Raw genomic sequence first — 10,099 nt, 5'->3', positions numbered from 1 at the left:
GCAAATTTTATCAGGAAAGTAGGTAATGTAAAATGGGAAAAAATACAGGACCTCCTTCTTTTTTTTACAGGACCTACTGGCTGCAGAATATAATAGTAAAATAACTTTGTTTTATTGCTGGGATCAAGGTGTTTATGATATAAAATGATAAATGATTAAAAAGCTATTAATTTCTAGGTCGAACATTAATTTTGTATCTGACGTTAAATAATAATACACGCAATACATGGTACTAGTCTTGTTTAGTTAAAACATATTTAAAAAAAATTTTAAATGCTGAACGCATGTTAAAAGTAAATATAAACTGTTGAACCCATATTAAAGGGGCTTGTTCACACTTTGATAAATTGACAAAATTGAAAAAAATTGTTTCGGATTTGCAAATTTAAAAAAAAAAATAAATACCAAATTGTTTCCGTGCTCTCAAATTTCCATAAAATGCAACTTTTGACGATTTGAAAACCTGAAAATTAGAAAGCGTCTCAAACGCGAAATGAGTTATTTTTAGTCAGAAATTGTGAATGGGATCCCAACTAGTATACCAGAATGCAGCCTGCGCATGCGCGCTGCGCTTATCCGCTTTTGGTTTACAAACAATGCATCTCATTTCTGTGATCGAAAATATAAAAAAAGAGAAACAAAAGCCGGAGCCAGCGACATCGCTCGAATTTATTCAATCTTGGCGACAAGACTGAGTGTTTGCAGAACCATAGGAGTATCGTTGGAAGAGACGAAGACAGGGTAATGGCTTAAACACACGAATTGTAAGTCATATTTTAGAAGCTACGTTTAGTTTTTGGCAAGTGTTGCCTGTTTACAAATACTCCAGTCGGTCTATTTTTAACCTAGAAAAAATTGCAAAAGAATTGATTCCGTGTGGGTCGTATTCTCCTATGTCTAATTAATACAAAGTGTTATTTTCAAGTCTCAACTCAATGGGGAAAGTGTTAAAATTAAACGCTAAAAATGGCGAAAAATGCGAATTTTTCTGATGTCAAATAAAGTACACCATACATGGTTTTCCAATAAATATGACGTCATAAAGTGACGTGCAACAGTACAACATGGCTGGTAAAGTCAGTTTGACAGTTCTGCTGATCGATGTGGTATCAACTGTGATTTAAGGTTATAAAGACGGTAAGTAGAAGTTTTGTATTTTAAGTGATGTGAATTGATATTTTTCAATATTGAGCAATACTTAATAGTGCCGATGTTTTAGCAGAAATCTAGTTGAAACAAGATTATAAGAAGGAGCCCTCTTCAAACACATGGCAACATGCAACAAGTTATATATTGACTTATTGAGTTGTTTATACTTCTTTGTAGACTTTTATTTACATATAAAAGACAAATGGACAGTTGACATTTACCGAAATCATTGTAAATACATTTTTGGACAACCTGTAAACCGAATTCTGCACAATTGCTAAAAGTACGGAAGCCTGTTTTTGTCAAAATTCGCAAAATTTGTGAAAAATATTATTTCTTATTTTGTCGCATTTCATTCTATTTTTTATTTTAACACGTTTATTATGAACATGAAGTTGCTAAGTATTAAATATTTTCTATATTAACTCCATTTCAGGTCACGTTGATCAATGAAATACAGATTGCGGAAGAAATCAGTTACTCTTGTTTAATGTGGCTTGTTACCTGCAAATATCATTACTATGGTATGTTTACCCTCACATATCTTTAGAATGCAATCGGTAAGCTTTTGAAATTGTTGCAAACATTCTATAGAGAATAATGCAGTACAAAGGCAACAAGTTTTTGATATATAATGAATGAACTATAATGAGGCTAATATAAAGTAATAAACAACTTCTTTTCTAGGTTTATACATCGACGAGGGAAGTTGAAAGAAGGCAGTGGGGGCTGGTCATTGGGAATTTTTTAAGCAAAGGTAATGGTGCATTCACATGCATAGAATGTTTTTATTAAACTATTAAAATTTATGTTAACATCCTTAAAACGAATTGAATGTTCAAATTAATTTATTGAAAAAAAAACAACACTTTTATTTACACTTTCTCTGAATGTGTAGGGATGTTAATCTGACGATTGGCACAAGTCCCTTTAAAGCATTTCATATACTGCGAAAACATTGAGTCCGATATATAAGGGTGTTACCAGAGGTCAAATATGTAGCATAAAGGTATGTCATATAGTGCTAAAATTAAATTATATGACGCACTGCAATTTGTAAATACATTATGTACCCCTATGATTTGAACTTTAAACATTTATCACAATAAGGCATACACATAGTCCAATAACATAACACATTTTTCAGAAAATAGTAAGAGCGCACAACTCGTTGATTGTCTATAACTCCTGTATACAATTATTACTTTGATGTACAGATTTTAATTTTGAAGCAAATATATATAGTTTCAAGTTTAAAAATCCCCTTTCCTTTGTTTGATATTCTGTGCTGCCTTTTGTGCAGACGCAGTAGTGTATAAAGTATGTGACACGACCAAAAGTTCAAGTAGCTTTGGTCATCTTTATCATTCAGCATGGTATGTTATATTAACTGAATAGTCCATTTTAGGAATATGTCATGTATTGTAATAAGAAAAATGATAATTTAAAAAAATAATTATACTGCTAGTCAGTGAAATTTGGATTGCGTCTGTTCACAATTGGTTATCAACATTTTGCAACTCGTACCACCCAGGACGTACTTTATTATACTGAAGTATGCTATTATATAATAAACATATCTTCCAAAATCAAAAAAAAGGACGCAGAAAATGAAACCAACACTGATTCAAAATACTTGGAGGCAACACAAATACTTATTTAACATTATTCTACTTCTGTTACATTTGTATGTATTGAAATTATATTTAAAATATATTTATGCAATCAATTATTTCAGCATTTTTGTTGCAGGGCAATGTATGATGGATGACGGGCGAAAAGCAGAAGTTTAAGATCGGATGAGACGTTTGATATTAAGTGTGACTGCTTTTTCAACGCTAAATCGGACAAAAAGTTTAAGATCGGATGAGACGTTTGATATATAGTGTGACTGCTTTTTCACGCCTACGCTAAATCGTATAAATCAGATATAAGGCGAGCAAATCAGACAAAGAAAGTAGGTGATATCAAGAAGAATGTCCTTGGACCAGAGTTATGCAACATGCTTCCGTTCATGCATGCATACACAGGTTGTGATGCGACTTCTATGATATATGGTATCAGCAAAGAAGCCGTACTGAAGCTTTCAGAACCAGTCCCAAGTTCAGACAGGTCATTGAGAAATTTAATGAAGAAGAACCAGACGTTAACAAGATAACAACTCGTAGAAAAGAGGCAATAATTCTTCTCAACAACGGTGATACTTGAGAAGGGCTCGATATCCTGAGATTCCGGAAGTTTACCAAGAAGGTTTGCACAACTTGTCAAGCAAAACGGCTGCCTTTCGCTTTCAATCACTGCGCACATACCTACAGACACAGATATGGCGAGGGAACAACACACTGGATGCAGTAGATTGGGGCTGGGATATATCCAACAACAAATTAATTCCAGTAAGGAAACATCTTCTGTCTGCTCCTGAACCTCTACTCAAAGTAATAAGCTGTAATTGCCAACAAAGTTGTGACTCACAACGATATACGTGCAGGAAACAAGGACTTGATTGTTCACAAGGCTGTGGGAACTGTCGATGAAACTGTTCAAATTCCTCCGACGTCAATGATCATGACGAAATTGTGTCTGAGACCTGAACGTATTATATGTACGACCTGTATAAAGATTAAAAAAATGTAAAAGGATTCAATGCATTTATGAAAATATTTGAAAGCATTCAGGTTTTTCAATAATTATACACATCATTTATTGGCATGTTTCCGTAACAAATGGCATTGACACGTTATAATTGATGCAATATGTATATAAGTACAGAGTATAGATTTAAATAATTATATTTAGTCTTTAGAATGCAGTACGTTTAGTGTGCGCATATATATTTATTGTTTCAAATTAGACAATGCCAGATTTTCCAATGCGTTTATTTGATTGTGGATGTTTATTTTCTATAATACGTATCAAAATAGATCTGTATATGTGAAAAACTTTGAAATACAAAAATATACTTTAATCATTCTTTTAATAAATGATTAAACTATACACATGGTTTTTCGACACAAATGAAAAAATTATGCGATAAACCATGAAATTGAGAAAATAGTGCGATAAACCATAAAATTAAGTATTATAAATATGATTATAAGTAACAGAATTAAAATTGCTTTAAAGTGCACGTTCAGGTTTTTTTCTAGCCATTTTGGGAAAAGGAGTCTGGTTAAATTGGGATTGTTTTAATTGATAAAAGTGGCAAATTTGGGACTTATTTATCAACAAAAAGAACTAAATTAAAGTTATATATTTTGTAGGATGTTTAAATAAAAAGTTGAGATCTGGAGTTAAGAAATCATAAGTCATAAGAGGCTTTTTTTGTTTTAGGAAAATGGTCTTTTATTGGGAAATTTTGGTCAGCTTTTTGGGAAAAAAACCCATAGATTTTTTCAAAAATCGGCGGTAATTTTTAGCAAAAAAATCACTGTAAATATTTTTCAAGTTGTCTTGTGATTGATAGAACTGGAGCCGAAATTTAAATTTTCTTAAGAGAGAAAAAATTGCTCGCTTAATTAAAATTGTTACAATGTATTCAAACCAATTACTACAATACTATATCATATGTTTTCGCGACCCTACATATCCTTTTACTCTAACATGTTATTCTTATATACAGATAATGATTATCTTAAATGACATCAAATCAGTATATGCTTTTTAATTTCATATTGAACAAATCGAAAATATAGGCTTGGCAAAAATATGGTTTTCGCGAATTTGTGTACAGTTATTTTAATATGTATTTGATATAAAATGGGTGAAGTGAATATATGAAAAGGAATTTTAGTTAGATATAGTGGCTTTTTTTTACTTAAATGAGATATCCCTGGGCTGCATAAATGTTTCTGGTTGCAATAAATGATCTTAGGTGAATGATTTTGAGAAAACAATTAATGGACACTGTTGAAAAGAAGAGGATGGGGTAAATTGACCCTAGACATACGATAAATATAGTCAAAATAAAAAGAGAAGTCGACTTAAAGATCATCACCAGCATCTTGGCATATTTGTATGTCGAATATGCTTCAAAAACAATGAAAACTAATGCATTATGACCAGATGCATTTCATATATGCATTTTTTGGTAAATTTCCACTGGTTTCAGCTGAAGTTCAAGGCATGTTGTTTCGTTACAAATTTGAGCACTTTCCGCCAAAGATAAATAATTTTAAACCTTTTCATGAGATTCCCCATATATTTAAACACTTAAAAACAAGCAAATCAATTCTTTTGCAATTTTTTCTACCTTTGGCCATTTTAAGGCTAGAATGACTGGAGTAAAAGGAATTTTAGCAAAAGTTGGGATAGGTATTTAGTTTTATTGTATGGATATTTTACTCTGCAACGAAACCAGATACGCACTGATAACATAATTTGTTCATTGCGCGTTTTAAAATAAGCCTTTATGCCCCTATGCCAAGATGTTCGTATCAATTTAATGAATTCGTTATAACTTATAAGGAACACTCCAACACGAGTCAAATGAAGCATGAAATTAATGATAAATGATGAATTATGAATGATTAATTTATACGGTATATATTATATTATAAAATATACTGGTATGCAAATGTATATGTTATATTATGTAATCAATTATCATGATATGATTATATGATTATACAGTTTATTCCCTAATTTTAACATCAATTTTGTTGTTTCTTTAAGTTGATATGAGATCAATGTTATATTCTAAAACAAACCTTCTTTTTAAGGTATTTAGGAAGACGTGCCGGCCAAACTATTGCAAGTTTGACTGTTCAGCATAATGTTAGAACAACAAACTCTTCACCTATGCACGGTCATCAGCCCCCGCCAGGTCCTGGCCTGTCATTTGTGTCACAAGGAAGTACCACACCTGGTCATGTGTCAGGAATTGGAGAGATAACATCTTACTAAGAGTATGCAAACAACCCTGTCTTAGCATATTTTAATTGATAAAATAATATATTTATATTAAATAAGATTCTATGTGCTTTCTAAAGTTCCTTGGTAATATAATTGCTTTATCATTTTTTTTACCAGAAACTTTTTATGTTATGAAAACTAGAGGATATCCGATAGCTGGTTTGTTTTCTGAACCGTTTAGATAACTTGCATGGTGATTGGTCATGAAATTATTTCAATGCCATTCTCCTCCAATCTCTAGTTGTACAGTAATTGTCAGTTAGTGACTCAAGTATGATAACTTCATCATATAATAAGCTCATACTGGTGAATCAAGAAGCAAAGAAAAGTATTGGTAGGTTCATAAGTTAATACTGGTGAATTAAGTAGCCCAGAAAAGTATTGGTAGGTTAATAAGTTAATACTGGTGAATCAAGTAGCTCAGAAAAGTATTGGTAGATTCATAAGTTAATACTGGTGAATCAAGTAGCCCAGAAAAGTATTGGTAGATTCATAAGTTAATACTGGTGAATTAAGTAGCCCAGAAAAGTATTGGTAGGTTAATAAGTTAATTCTGGTGAATCAAGTAGCCCAGAAAAGTATTGGTAGGTTCATAAGTTAATACTGGTGAATCAAGTAGCCCAGAAAAGTATTGGTAGGTTCATAAGTTAATACTGGTGAATTAAGTAGCCCAGAAAAGTATTGGTAGGTTCATAAGTTAATACTGGTGAATTAAGTAGCCCAGAAAAGTATTGGTAGGTTAATAAGTTAATACTGGTGAATCAAGTAGCCCAGAAAAGTATTGGTAGGTTAATAAGTTAATACTGGTGAATCAAGTAGCCCAGAAAAGTATTGGTATGTTACCTGATTGGCATGATATGAATAAAATAATGTTTAAAATAGCAAACAAATTTCATACATAGTTTTTATGATAAGTTTTAGTGTACATTTCAAAATTACAAATATGCTTATATGTTATTTCAGAGTAAATTGAAGGCAGCCAACAATTGGACGGTGGTGCCAGTCAATGAAAAGAAGGGATACACGTACATGCACTGAGTACACAGAGATCATCAAGGAAAAAACCCTTCGATCAAAGTTCCTTTTTGATTCAGCTTATCCAAAGCTGATTGCCCCTACAATCGCCCCTTATATATCCACCCGCGGCTAATGAGGAGCTGCAATATCCAATAGGTCAAGGGCAAGCAACCCGGAAACAATATGAAGATTTACTCATACAAATTGGTACATGGTGTATGTAACTATGTTGTTTTAACTAACTTCAACATACCATTATTATGAATTACAAAATTGACAAAGCTGAAATCAATGATAACTGACTATGGGTAGGAACATGTTGTGTGAATTTGGCAGCATGGTTTTATAGGATGTATACCATTGAGTATGAAAGTGCATGTGTGACCCTGGCTGTTTTTTCAGTCAGTAGATGACTTTAGTATTTGAAATGATGCTTGAATTTATTTGTGTAATATGAAGGCGTGACAAAATGTGTGACATTATGGTCGACTGTGCTGTCATCATCATGGTGATAAAATGTGATTTTGATAAGTGAACTGCTTATAAACATAGGGCAGAAATACCATTGATAAAATACTGACGAACATAGCATACAAGTGCCCTGAAATGCCATGAGAATATGTATTTGAGTTTTAAGTGTGTAAGGTATTGTGAATTTTGTTAATTGTTTTGTTATAAAACAAGGGCTGTTTGTAAAACATGCATGCCCCCCATATGGGCTCTCAGTTGTACTGACAGCCATTTTGTAAATATGTTTTTCAGAGCTCCAGATAAGGTTTTGTGAAATTCTTAAATTACTACCAGATTTTCAAAAATAATTCTTAACTCTTATAAATTTTATTCTTAACTTTACTACTAACTTTTGGAAAATAATTCTTATTTTTTCTAAATGCCCTAAAAATTAATAATAATGGTTATTTTCATGCAAAAAAATCAAAATAACAAACTAGAAACGTTATTTATACGAGCTCAACAGTGTCTTTTCAGTATAATACAATTTTATTTTTCAAAAACCTTCATATGCCCAAACTGTGCTTAGATTGCATGCCTTAGATGCATTTTTACATATTTCACAATTAAACCGGGTCTCCCATTCAATCTTTTCAACGATTAGCCACGGGACTTGTCCCTTCCACTCATTCAATGTTATTTTTGTGTTAAAGTTTGGACCCGTCGTGTCGCGTTTTTGTTTAGCTTTTTCGACTGTGTCGGCAACTAAACATACAACATCGTATAATATCTTTTCTATAATGTCTTTCTAAACATTTAACTTTGGCTCACTTTGCGTACAATATGTTAAAAGCGTGTTTTTGGGCGCATTGCAGTTTTTTAGGACGCTCTCGGGGGCGCCGCCATTGTTCTTTGACAGATAAACTGTATACGCCGTTTTTTGTGGAAATAATGCGCTTTGTTAAACAAACCCGATAACCATTCTATATAAGCACCGCAAAGATCTTTAATACGCAAAAAGAACTCAATAAAATCGATACGAACCGATGTAAAAATAATATTCGTAACTTGATTTTGTAATTCTTAATGGTACGACAAGATTTTAAAATAAATACGTAACGGACTTGAAAATAATTCGTAATTACGAAAATACGACCCTTATCTGGAGCTCTGGTTTTTGTCACTGTGACCTTGACCTTTGACCTAGTGACCTGAAAATCAATAGAGGGGTCATCTGCCAGTCGTGATCAATGTACCTATCAAGTTTCATGATCCTAGCCATAAGCTTTCTTGAGTTATCATCAGGAAACCATTTTACTATTTCGGGTCACTGTGACCTTGACCATTGACCTAGTGACCTGAAAAACAATAGGGATCATCTGCCAGTCGTAATCAATGTACCTATCAAGTTTCATGATCCTAGGCCCAAGCGTTCTTGAGTTATTATCCGGAAACCATTTTACTATTTCGGGTCACAGTGACCTTGACCTTTGATCTAGTGACCTCAAAATCAATAGGGGTTATCTGCAAGTTATGATCAATGTACCTATCAAGTTTCATGATCCTAGGCATAAGCGTTCTTGAGTTATCATCCGGAAACCATTTTACTATTTCGGGTCACCGTGACCTTGACCTTTGACCTAGTGACCTGAAAATTAATAGAGGTCATCTGCTAGTCATGATCAATCTACCTATTAAGTTTCATGATCCTAGGCATAAGTGTTCTTGAGTTATCATCCAAAAAACATTTTACTATTTCGGGTCACCGTGACCTTTGACCTAGTGATCTCAAAATCAATAGGGGTCATCTGCGAGTCATGATCAATGTACATGTACCTATGAAGTAACATGATCCTAGGCCCAAGCGTTCTTGAGTTATCGTCTGACAACCACCTGGTGGACGGACCGACCGACATGAGCAAAGCAATATACCCCCTCTTCTTCGAAGGGGGGCATAAATATAGGATCCAAAGTATTCAATCATAGATCACTCTGATAAAGAAGAATAAGTTAAAACCTTGTCTGGCAAATAACTACTTAAACAATGGGCCAAGTTCCAGATTTTTTTGTCACAAGTCAAGACCATTAACAGGAATTGTTGACTCTTATAGGTGTTATGTATCATGATCTGTGTTACATGCTTGACACTTTTTGGTCTTTATACCTGTAGTTGTAGTTTTTGTTTAGTTGTTTATAACAACACTTATAACCAAAATCAACGTGTCTGTTCATGTTGTCATAATTCTGTTTCTTGTTGGTTATTCATTTCTTAATAACATTGTATGAGCTTATAACTGCATTAAAAATGGGGGGGGGGGGGGGAATGAGACAACAAAAATATAAATGTTGTTAGTAAAAATTAAATCAAGTTAATAAATTTTTAATAACATTATATTGATTGATATAACAAATATTACGAAAAATACTTTATTTAAACATAACTGTTTGAAAAATATTTCTGAAATTAACTATTTACTGATTGTAAATGACTGTTAATCTATTTTTAATTGAATACACGGTCATTCAGTGTTACACATCGCTAAATAATGTATCCACTAAGAAACCTTCATTA

General features: G+C 32.8%; 1 long non-coding RNA gene across 1 annotated transcript; it reads left to right on the top strand.

The window, feature by feature from the left end:
- Positions 1-514: 514 nt before the first annotated feature.
- LOC127856192 (uncharacterized) lies at positions 515-7,192 on the top strand. The gene is made up of 3 exons (XR_008037887.1): positions 515-764; positions 5,868-6,053; positions 7,024-7,192. It is a non-coding gene; the product is annotated as an uncharacterized LOC127856192 (long non-coding RNA).
- The last annotated feature ends 2,907 nt before the right edge of the window (positions 7,193-10,099 follow it).

Source organism: Dreissena polymorpha, chromosome 13 (assembly GCF_020536995.1).
Source record: "Dreissena polymorpha isolate Duluth1 chromosome 13, UMN_Dpol_1.0, whole genome shotgun sequence".
NCBI lineage: Eukaryota > Metazoa > Mollusca > Bivalvia > Myida > Dreissenidae > Dreissena > Dreissena polymorpha.
Note: the sequence above shows the minus strand (reverse complement) of the source record. Positions and strands in the feature narration are given on the sequence as shown.